This window comes from Ostrinia nubilalis, chromosome 1 (assembly GCF_963855985.1).
Source record: "Ostrinia nubilalis chromosome 1, ilOstNubi1.1, whole genome shotgun sequence".
Classification (NCBI taxonomy): Eukaryota; Metazoa; Arthropoda; class Insecta; order Lepidoptera; family Crambidae; genus Ostrinia; species Ostrinia nubilalis.
This window is the reverse complement of record NC_087088.1, coordinates 4,165,245-4,177,792: the sequence shown is the minus strand read 5'-3', so window position 1 is coordinate 4,177,792 and position 12,548 is coordinate 4,165,245. Positions and strand designations below refer to the sequence as shown.

The following is a 12,548-nucleotide window of genomic DNA, read 5'->3' as shown; positions in this document are numbered from 1 at the left end:
GGAAATTTTGTGAAGTTGAAGCGGTTGGGAAAATAAAAAATGTAGTTCCAAGAATGGGAGTTTTGTTAATTAAATGTAAGTACCCACACATACTAATTTACCTATATATTTTTGAAAATAAAATGAATGACCACAGCAAACAATTACAGATTTTGCTCATTATAAGCTCTAGGAAGATGATCTTAAAAATTAAGTTGGGTAAGTGCCAAAGTCGGCATTATTTTTAAATACTTGATTGACTGCGGTACTTATTTAAGAACTGTAACTCAAGTTTCCGTGGTGTAGCGGTTATCACATCTGCCTAACACGCAGAAGGCCCCCGGTTCGATCCCGGGCGGAAACATATTATATTTTATTACTTTTATCGTTTCTTTCCTTTTAGGGTATAATGTAATAGAAGTAGGAGTACCTAACAGTATAGTTTAAGAATAATAACGTTTAGCTATCATTGTATTATTATTTTATCAATTTTTTTAACGTTGAGATAAAAATTTTGTACCTAATCTAAATTGCTATCTTTATCAATAACTACAAATAAATTGAACGTCGTGGCTTATTAAAATAATTATTATAATATGTATAGAGTTGTATTTTCGGCATTTTCTTTTATTACTGTCAAACTAAAAATTATTAAAACTCATGAAAGAATCTACTACAAACTAAAGTTATAAAACCTTTCTTGTTGAGGTCAAAACAAGCCTCGATAATATTTTTACGCTTCACAATCTTGTTAAACTTCACTTTAACGACCTGATCGTGCGATAAAGTCATAAAAACAGCGTTTAGTGCTCTTTGCAAGTGAATTACACGCAAACAGAGTTCAAAAAATACACTCTACCTCTTCATAAAGTGAACTGATTGATGACTTATAAAACTTTAAAGATGAATTTAAAACCAAATGAAAAGATTTTGTTAAAAAATATTATTATACACTAAATAACTCAATTAAGTATGTGACCCATTTGCAACTGGAACCCAAGAAATCAGGATTGAATGAGTCCAAGTCTCTAGCCACTAGATCACAGAGAAATTATTGCGTATCATTGAAACTAAATCCATGTATTCATTAGGCAACATCTGTTTCTGTTTATGACTAGTGTGAAACAAGTTTACCATAAACACAGGTTTCTGAAACTTGGCCGTCCATACTTGCTCTCCACTCAAAGCGGGGAGCACGGCAACATGTATCATAAACAATGTTTCATCACCCATGTTTATGGACTGTTTATAAACTGTTTACAGAGATGATGAAACATTATGAAACATTGTTTATGAACAGTTTATAAACAGTGTTTATCAACAAATGTTGCCTAATGAATACATGGCTTAAATCTTTCGAAATCCGATTTTGTGCAGCGCATTACCCATCTTTTTGGAAGACCTTAGGAGGCTTTTGTCCAGCAGTGGACGTCATTTAGCTGAAACGAACAAAGATTTTGTGAAAGCAAATTCGCTTTTCTACCATAACCAATGACACAAAAATTAAAATTAACCCTTATCTTGGCATGACCAAAAATTCACTACGATTTTAAATTTTTTGATATTTATGAGTTAAGTATGATCCTAATAGACCAATAAAAATGTTTAAAAAAATATATTGTTTTCAGTTTTTCAGAAACCAGGTGTATCATATATGATACACTGCCAAGATTAGGGTAATAGAAAATTAAAAAGCTAAAATATTCAAAAAATAATTTTGAATGAATAAAAACATACATAAATAATTTAAATAGGTATTTTTTAAACTTCCTTATCAAAACAGAAACTCAGAGTGAAAAGAATATGCCAAATCCAATTATAGCAAATAATAATTACTCAGACTCTTGCTTTTTATACATACTAATAATGATAAAAGTCATAAAATCGAATAACTTTTTACCACACATAAAAGTTGATTATATTTTGTGCATTTTATATTTAATCTGCCCATTTTTCTAGTTTTATATTTTCCACGAGAAGCGAAAATAGGCCAATATTGTCATACTTGAGGGCATCAGAAGGTAGGGTGGATGGAGTTTAATAGATTTTTATGAACTAATTGCACTCCTCAAGCTTGTCCACTCTAATTAGTGTATTTCCTACTAATGTAACACTAATATATTTTAAAAATACGCATTTTTCTTAAATTATGATTTAAAAATACATCACGAAGCACTTGGCAATGTAACATATATGATACACAGGCACATGGACGGTTATAAAATCGGCAAGTAGCAATACACACCATCCAAACCAAACGAAAAACTCAGAGTAATCCTTCTTCTGTAAATTACATACAGAAAATAACACAAATATTTTGTGATATCGCCAATAAACAAATAAACTTACCACGCGTTTGAAGCCAACATGCTTAGGTTATCCAATTTTGACAATAACTGACAGCCAAATGTATTTTTGTGTGAATAGTTTTTTTTATCTCATTCTATGATATATCAGGAACGTGTTATGTATATAATAAATTATTTCTAATGCTTTCGCTGCCCTCAGGATTTTTTAAATTATGATGTATCACCCGTGTTACGATGCCAAGAAAAGGGTTAAATCCCAGCCGGTTGTTAAACAAATACAATTGTATTAATTGCCAATCATAATAGCTGCTAATTACAAAAACATTAAATAATTTAACGGAAATCAGAGGGCTCGTATTAAATTTTCGTAAACAATATAAATCGTCGTTATTGCTAAGTGGGGATATTAATTTAATTTATTTGTGCAAGCCGGCTCATTGGCCAATGTTTCCCCTTTTAAGCAAGAATTCAAACAAATTTCAGTATTTTGGATTTCAACAGAAATCATCAGTTGTAATGATATTATGAACCAATCATTTACAGCATTGTTCCTAGATAGATACATTAATTATTTTATCTGAATTGAAATACTGATTGTTTTATTTATGAACGATATTTAAAGCAAGTACTATCATGAAATGACTTTTCGCAATCAATTGGATATGTACTCGTAGAAGTAACCAAAAATTCAAACCATTCACTCAAAAATTATCAAAGTTCTGCCCAAAATACGCGCCTTAAACTATTATAAATAACATCATGCTCCTAACTTCTAACTATTGATCGCTGATAGACCTCCTATGTCTTTGAGTCCGATTATGCTCTTCCAAAGGCTAACAGACATCTTGCAGGTACTCTAGAAAACACTGAAACACTAAAATTTCGTTATAAATACCTAACTACTAAAAGTTCGTTGACACCGTTTGAAAGAGCTTGTGAAGCACTTTCAGGATCCGTAACCAGTTTTTCGATATCTTATTGTAGAGTTTAGAAATAATCGAGTGAGATCACTCATATCGTTTCCACCCGGTATATTCCATAAGCTTTTAAATTGCAAGAGTTGAATTTTCAACCACCCGATATTGTCTAAAATTTTGTTTTTTGACCTCAGTTTATTTTTCATCTACGTCATTCTGTCATTTGCGGACAAAGCTGTACATCCATCAATACTGTAAAAAATCAAAAGCCCGCTATCAGCAGGTTTCCTCGCATTAAGGCTCATTAATCACCGCGGTCTGTTTTGCCCCTGCCTAATGAATTGGCAACGAACTTCTGTTGTGTGTCGATAGAGTGTTGTGTTTTGTGTAGACTATTTTAAGAATAAATTTGGAGCTTGCACATTCTGTAAATCAATGTTAAAGCAGATGATGCAGTAAAGCGGAGTTGCACTACCTAACTTTAACGGTAACTTTGAAGATATAATCGGTGTTTTTTATGGAGTTTGACAGATGAAATAAGATCGTGCAACCCAGCCTAAGCAGAACAAATAGCGTTAACAATACCTAATCTAGCTGTAATAGCTTGCAAACTCTTATGATTTCCATAATAGGACATGACCTGCAGTCTTATGATACCACAAACTGTAGTTATCAAGAATATAGCCCACGGAAAAATTTCATGAGCCTTTGTATGAGGATCAGGTATAATTCTTAAGTAAATTTTGTACCGACTTAAATGGATTAAATTATCAATTAATATAATTCATATTACCTACTTAGTATCAACGGGTATAAGATACGTCTTATTCCCAACTTTGAAGCAATATATTTTCAGTTTCAAAGATATATTAATAATAATATTAGTATTAGAAAATATTTAATAAAAACTGCTTAAAGAGGCTCTGTACCGAAATTCATGTCAACAGAATCATGGTTATAGTTCCGTACTAATATGGCCCCATAAACAAAACACACCATAACTCTCTTAGCCGTATCTGTATCAAAATGATATAATGCGTAGTCCATCCAAAACAGCTAATAAAGGCGTAGGTTATGTCCGTAAATTCCCACACAGCAATAAATAATGGAAAATTGCCCACCCTTGTCAGGCTCTATCAAATTGCTGTTTGGAACATGTCAGTGTTACCGCATTAGATGTAAGCTGGGTTCCTATTTCTTATCATGGGGTATGTGATAACAGTGGTGGCAGACTTTAACAGCTTTCAAAGTAGAATGAGTCATTCGGAGGATGTGAGCGTTAAATGACGTAGGAAGTGTGAGTCATATTATAGAGTTTATGCACCAAGTTGAGTCATGATTTAACCAAAGTTTTATATTTATAGACTTAATGGAAGGGAGATATTTAATGATATCCATGATGACAATATTTGGGCACAAAAACCTTTTCAATGTTAAAATGATGCAATTAACCATAACCATAGTACCACAGAACTGAACATTGACAAAATGTAGAGAACCTTTACATTCATCATTGTTCATTAAGACGTCACCGTTGAGAGGTTAAGCCTAGTATAAAGACGTGCGCAAACGACCGGATTAAGTGATGATACGACGTTTGAATTTTAACGAGGGACACAGGGTCAAACGTGTGACAAGTAATTAATTATGTCAAATTATATCAGGTACAAATTCCTTATAAGAAATCATAATATGCATAGATTGTAATCTGAGAATAGAGATCTTCCATACAGTAGTTATAAAGACGCAAGCCTCTACGAGCACAGGTGCTTTTTAAAAACCTACTTGCAAAAATACATTTATTTATTTATTTATTTCCACACACATTATCACTATCTTTACAGGTACTTAAAACCTAATGCGATAAATGATTTTTTTGAACCAGCTAGTCAATCAAAAACCATTGGGGGAGGTCTTTGTTCAGCAGTAGACAACTAGACATCCAGCTACAGGAGTGACTGATTTTGACGATGAAGCAGTGGACGTCCTGTATTCAATTTTGACCAGTATTTTGGCACTTACGAAATGACTATAATCTTAACTGGATACATTGCCTATCGTTTATTAAAAACCCACGAAACATCGTAAACCATACTTTATGAACCTGAAGCGATGTTCGTGCGACCTATTACCCAAACTGAAAGCAAAGCCTGTGTAGAGTTGCATTACCATTTTTATAGCGGTGTGTCTGCGTATTATGTAGATTGCCGCTCGCTGCATAACGGCTAAGGAGTACGATGTATGCTGGCCGTTAATTGATAAGCGTTAGCGTTAGCGCAATTTTTTAGATAATAGGTTGTTATGTTTTGTGCCGAGCAATTATGTTGGTACTCTTAAAAGCTCTAAAACGCCAGTTTAAAAAAAAATATTTTTTGATCAACCTAGTGTTTATAACTGTTTGAATTTTAGCCTACCTATAGTCAACAAGTTCACAAGAAAAGAATAATCTACTAAGCGTTCTGTGCTGTCAAAGAACGCCAGTCGTTATACAAAGCCAGTAGGCCTAAGATGCGCGCGGTGATAACTTTTATCGACGTCAAAATGTATAGGCAAAATCGATAAAATGCTTAATTGTAAAAAATAATGTACACAGATGTAGGTCGGGGTAAAAGTAGGTAAACTTAAATTATAGTATGTTGCTCGCTTTAGGTGCGATAATGTCAATTCCACCATATCCTATCACTTGCACCACCCCCAAAGTGTGTTCTAAAAGCGAGTGTTGCGCTAATCTATGCAAACCCGGTTTAAGATTGACTTGTTTGTAGGGCATACTCGTGATTACGAGGGCGCGTTTGGAACCTAATTTAGAGATGATTGTGTTGTCAGCGACACGTTAGCTTCGTAACGATAGTTTGGGAACTTGAGGTGCACTGAGATTGGAGCTTAGAGTTGGAAAATGGCAAAGATGAAATGGTTTTTAATGACGCGAATTAAAATGTCTATTAGTATCTAAATATACAATAACTCAAAGGTGACTGACTGACTGACTGACTGACTGACTGACTGACTGACTGACTGACATAGTGATCTATCAACGCACAGCTCAAACCACTGGACGGAACACGCTGAAATTCGGCATGCAGGTAGATGTTATGACGTAGGCATCCGCTAAGAAAGGATTTTACGAAACTCCACCCCTAAGGGGGTAAAACGGGAACCACGCGTACGAAGCCGCGGGCGGAAAGCTAGTTTGAAATAAAGATACATTTACTAGACAAAGAAGAATATTTAGAAATGGGTAAAATATAATGTTTATTTTTTAATTTTACGACTCTGTCCATTGTGCAGTCTACCCTAAAAAGATAATGTCATCATGACGTGTATTGAAAAGGCTCTCTAATGAGTTCTTCTCTATTTGAAAGATAATGATACTTGTTATGTCGGTTTGATTTAATATCACATTAGCTAAGTATTTAAAAAGGCAAACTATCATCACTAACTACGACTTTGAATAGAAAACCGCAAAGAATATAACAATAAATCCGTTATTAAGCATAAAGTATGCTCAAAGCTTTCCACGAGTAGTCGACGAGAATATTTGCTCTCAGCTCTCTGCATTACCCATTTAAAAGAATAATAAACAATAAAAGCGGTATTCAGTGCGACTAGTGTCACTGGAGGGCGCGGAGGAAGCAATAATCGTAAAGCGTTCCGTATATCCGTTCGCTCGGCCCGCCCGCCCAGTTTGCGGCGCCCGCCCAGTATTGTAGTTTTATGCAACGCTTTGTCGGGATTTGAAATGCGTCCAAGTGTTATTTCGCGGCGATAAATTATGAAGACTTTAGTTTCGCTGCCGGTTTTTTCTTCCGCTGAATTAGCATGTCTTGTAATGGCTGTAGTAGCTACAGGACTAAGGCCTGAGTGAATACATTAAGCTTTTATTTTAAGCCTGAAAAAATCCGTTGCAGTTTTATACAAAAAGTCTTCTAATTTTAGCACTTACAAGTGAGTAGAGTATGATTACGGTTAAGTATTCAGTAAACAAGCTTTCCTTGAACTATGATTTTACGTACAGAAAATGTACTGTAATACCTACATACCTTATTTGTATTAACCTCAAGAGAAATAAAGTGTATACAAAAATATCCTCCCAAATGCATACTTACATGCATTTCATGATTGTATGAAGTACGTAAAACTGTATTTTTACTATTCAGAGCGCATCCAAGTGCAACGTAAAGTAGTCCGTACGCCAGTTTGCTTGTCCCGCCCGCCCTAGCGTTTGCCACGCGCGCCCAGTATTTCAGCCTCATCTGACGCTTTGTTTAAAGTGGATAGCCACAAATATGATTCCAATGTAAATTCATACGAGTAAAGTATTAGCATAAATGGATTTGGGTTGGATATATTTTGCACAAAGTTTTTGAACGCCGATTTATAAATATATTGAGGAAAGTTTACTATTTTTTCTTTACAAAAAATAAGGAATATAAGTTACTAATAATAAGGCTACTTGCTGGGTCTGCGCCCGCGTGAATTTTAACCAATAGAATTAAATTATGTTACGCGCCCCTTTTTGAAACACTTCATTTATTATTATATTATGTTAGGTCACCAGTTGGCCTCAAAATCAAAAAATATTAAGAATCCCTTAAAGCCAAGTCATTTTTATGCTAGCTCATTCTATAGTTCAGTCAGCAAGTCACAAATACAACCTATCAAAAAATTACACCTTATGTTAATTATGATAGTGACCATGACAGTTTAAAACAGAATTAACGTATCTAATTAAAGCAACTCATGTTGTTTTTATGGTAACCCAGAATAATCACCACTCACCCAAAAATTTTCGGGACTGCTCGTCAAACATGGATTCTGTTTTTGCAGTTTTTCCGAGCCCGCCCTAGGGCAGGGCGGCTGAATATGCATGATGCTGTCACTCGCAATACAGCGCCCCTTTCAAACTGACGAAGTATTAGCAGCGGTCATACGGTGCGGTGTAAAGCTGAAGCTGCACGTTACAAAATATAGCATGTCTTCACGTAGCAATAAACTTCTTGAAAGTAAGAAATAGTTTTATTTGGTAAAAGACCAAACTTTTACAATGGTTATTAATAAGGTAACACAAACAAATCTATACTTATTATAAATCTGTAGAGAGGTCAATTCTGTACATTAAATATATTTTCAAAATAACTATCAGGTGGTGATTAGTGATCGATACTGATGCCAAAAATGCAATCAGTGAAATTTTTGTCTGTCTGTCTGTATCTATGTTCCTTATAGAAACAAAACGACGGATTTTAACGAAACTTAGTACAATTATTCTTCATACTCCTGGGCAGGTTATAGTATACTTAGGAGCAGAGTAGTGAAGGGAAATTTTGGGAAAACGAGAGAAGTTACCCCTTTTTTTAAGCTTCCGTCGCGTGTGCAGCCTTAATGGTTAAATTTGGAAGGGACGTAGCTTAGGTACCGTAGAGGTGCACTAAGAAAGGAATTCTCGAAATTCCCACGGGAACGGGAATTAGCGGGAAAATCCTTTTGTATGAAAAATCTAAACCGCTTAAGTTAGATGCTTGAAATTTGGCATGCAGGTACCTTAGTAAACTTAAAACTTAGTTACAACAGGATATTGCAGAATTCCCACGGAAACGGGAGTTAGCGGGAAAAAATATTTGTATGAAAAAATCTAAACCGCGTAAGATAGATGAAGGGGGTAAAACGGGACCCACGCGTACGAAGTCGCGGGCGGCCGCTAGTAAATAAATAAAAATGCTATTCGCGTATTGTAATTTCGTGACGGTAGAGAGCGCGTCATGACCACTGCTGTTCCGATATTTATAATTGACATACTATGCTTTAAAAGGAGGGGTAAGCTAACCCGGTAACGAATATGCAATTTTGTGTATACCTCTACCATATAAAAAAAAGATTATTTTTAAAAAATCACAAAAATATAAATATCAGCTCTCTTTTTTCCGTGATTTTTTCAGGTTCAATAATCACTTTACTTCTCTAATAATTAGTAAGTAGGTAGCTAAAATTATTAAAAACCTTTTCAATCAAAGTCCTAAGCTCCTCCACCGGAAGTGCTCTCGTAATAAGTTTACTCGGAACACCGTTCCTCCATCCGTTTCCGCGTGAGTTGCCGCTAACCGAGTTTTTCAGCGAGAACTGAAATTTCATTAAACTGTAGTATGGACCGGAAAACTGTAATAGACTTACTGAACACTGAAGCTAGCTTTTACAGTGTTTACGGCCCTGAGAATATTATGGAAAATAGCTAAGTGCCACCTCCATTCAGAACCACTAGGCTAACATTTACTGTATTTACTGTATTGATTTGCGAAAGTAAATAAGCATGACCAGAGCCCTAAAATATCAACATAATCATATTTAGCTTAACACGAGGGGCTAACGGGACTATGAGTAATTTGTGCAATACAAACTTCAGTGCATTTTTTTTAAAGATTATTAGCTATAGAAATATAAAATATCGCTGACAGCTATTATCGATTTATGAATGACGTAAATCTAGTGTCGTTACAGTACAATTCAAGTACTTATTAGTGATCATGAAAGTAGTTTACTTACACAACTTAAATTGACTCTTAGAGCATTTAAACTCTTTAGGCAGATAAAATTTAAACTTCCTGTGTCCGTTAAATTATCTCAAAATGCAGAAAAATATAGTAACATCGGAATACTCCGTTTCCTCTGATTGCATCAATTCGTTAACATACTCATATTTGCCGTCAATCCCAGACTGACTAAGCCGAGTCTTTCGAGTTTCGAATTATCGGAATTCAGAACGCGAAACCGTCACGTTTCACGCATAATTCGTTCCGTATTAATCACGACCACTTATAACGAAGGTATGCGCAAACCCAGAATCGTCCGATCGATCTTATGACAACGGATTAAGGCACATGTTTGGGTTTACGCAGTTGTACAGTATTTGCATGTTTGTCATATACGAGGAATCCAATTATTTGGACACAATCAACGCGGGATCATCATACCGTGGACAGAATGGCGAGAACAGCAAGCAATACTAGTGCAACGACCACAGGCTTAAAATTCTGCATCCAATATGATGTTAGCACTGGCACTATTAGGGCTGGCTGACCTCTGAAAAAAAGCGATCGTGACAGTTTTTACTTATTAAAAGTCTCTCTTTGTGTATGGAAGAGATACATAATCAATTTCAGCTGTTACTAGTAATATTATATTCGTTACTTTGCCTAAGCGATCCATGCGTTCAGGGGTGAAATAGCTTTGATCTCTATTCATCAAATAAGATTTCACATGGTGCTTGCAACAGTGCCGAAATATCGGAAACTCAAAATTAAGGTACATGGTAGCAATCCCGTCAGTAATAATAATTAAGATTTCACTTGTGATATAAATAAAGTAGTCCATATGTTTTACTGGCAGTTTAATCTATACTTATAATAAATCTGTAGAGAGGTCAATTCTGTACATGAAATATATCTTCAAAATAACTATCAGGGGATGATTAGTGATCGATACTGATGCCAAAAATGCAATCAGTAAAATGTTTGTCTGTCTGTCTGTCTGTCTGTCCGTCTGTATGTTCCTTATAGAAACAAAAACTACTCGACGGATTTTAACGAAACTTGGTACAATTATTCTTCATACTCCTGGGCAGGTTATAGTATACTTAGGAATTCCGACGGGAACGGGATAATTCCCGTTCCCGCGAAAATCCTTTTGTATGAAAAATCTAAACCGCTTAAGTTAGACGCTTGAAATTTGGCATGCAAGTATCTTAGTAAACTGAAAGCTTAGTTGCAACAGGATATTGCAAAATTCCCTCGGAAACGGGAGTTAGCGGGATAAAACATTTGTATGAAAAAATCTAAACCGCTTAAGTTAGACGCTTGAAATTTGGCATGCAGGTATCTTAGTAAACTTAAAGCTTAGTTACACAACAGGATATTGCAAAATTCCCACGGGAACTGGAGTTAGCGGGAAAAAACATTTGTATGAAAAAATCTAAACCGCGTAAGATAGATGAAGGAGGTAAAACGGGATCCACGCGTACGAAGTCGCGGAAGGCCGCTAGTTCTAATTAAATTATTAATTTTCTTTCATTTGTATCGTGTATGTCACCCAAATAAGGCATTTTCAGATTATGTTACGGTAATTTAAGTTTTTGATTAAATATTACATTTATTTAGTTGATTGTTTAATTTATTTTGGCTATAACATCATGCTGTGGTGTTGCTATGATCGCACCGAGCGATTGGTGGATTGAACGAGTGATTGAATTATTCGATTGTATCAGATTACAAATCGAGTTACCGATTGTAATATCAATTTTTCCAATATTTTCGTTGCACCTGATAGCCAATAACTGATCCACAAACACTGATTCAGATTGAGAATAAATGTATTTGGATTCTGTAATATGTATTCAAAATTAGAAAATAATAAAGTAGGTACAGGAGTATATTCATAAGTTAATATAATAATTCTGTAGTATATCTAAAGTATTGATAAACAACAATATTTAATAATGGAAATAGAGTTAACAATAACACATAACTTGATAAAACTTTTCTTTTGCAAAAATATTGCCTTACCAACAATACGCTTTGAATATTATTCCATACAGGGTGAGAAATTGGCGCAATGATAAAGTTTGAAAAAAAAAATACATATGGTGCCGGCAGTCCTCCTAGCTTCGAAATGTTAACATTCTTACTTTGATTCGTTTATAGTCAGTATTTGCTGATACAAGTGAGATGTAAGAGATATACCTTAAACAAGTTTTTTAGTTTCCATATGATTCGTTTTGATTCCTAGCTAGAACAAAATATAAACTTTGATGCAATTTGAGTTCCATATAAAATCGCCTCTGAATTTTCTGTAACATTTTTTAACCTCGCATGAGCTCTTCGTCAAAAAACACCCTGTATATCACAAAAAACTTGGCAAACAGCTCCAAACCTTTACCCATAAATCGCATACGAGCGTATCCGTGACGTCACGGCCATTCCAGAGTTCCTGCAAAATAGACCGATTGACAACAACGCGAGTTGTTTTTTTCGTCATCATTCACTTCTTTGTGCTAATAGCAAGAGAAGTCGTGTTTACAATGCTTCACAAAGTTTCACGGGAGAGTGGTGTAAGTTTGAGGGTACAAGCGTTTTTAATAGTTACCTGTTTTTTATTCCAGTAAATGTCCTTTCAACGGGCTGCCTGAAAGAGACCGCTTCCTAGAAATAAGATCAACATTTAATTAGGTAATCCTCATATTTTACGCAAAAAAAAAAATTCTTGGTCTTTTTTTTTTTTGTATACATTTTGTATCACAATAAAGAGTCTAACATATTTTTTGTCTGAATCCCTTATCTCAATTGTTTAAAAACAT

The 12,548-nt window shown here is 34.9% G+C and overlaps 1 non-coding gene across 1 annotated transcript; it reads left to right on the top strand.

Moving 5' to 3' along the window:
• Nucleotides 1-270: 270 nt before the first annotated feature.
• Nucleotides 271-343, top strand: Trnav-aac (transfer RNA valine (anticodon AAC)). Its single transcript has one exon. It is a non-coding gene; the product is annotated as a tRNA-Val (tRNA).
• Nucleotides 344-12,548: the final 12,205 nt, after the last annotated feature.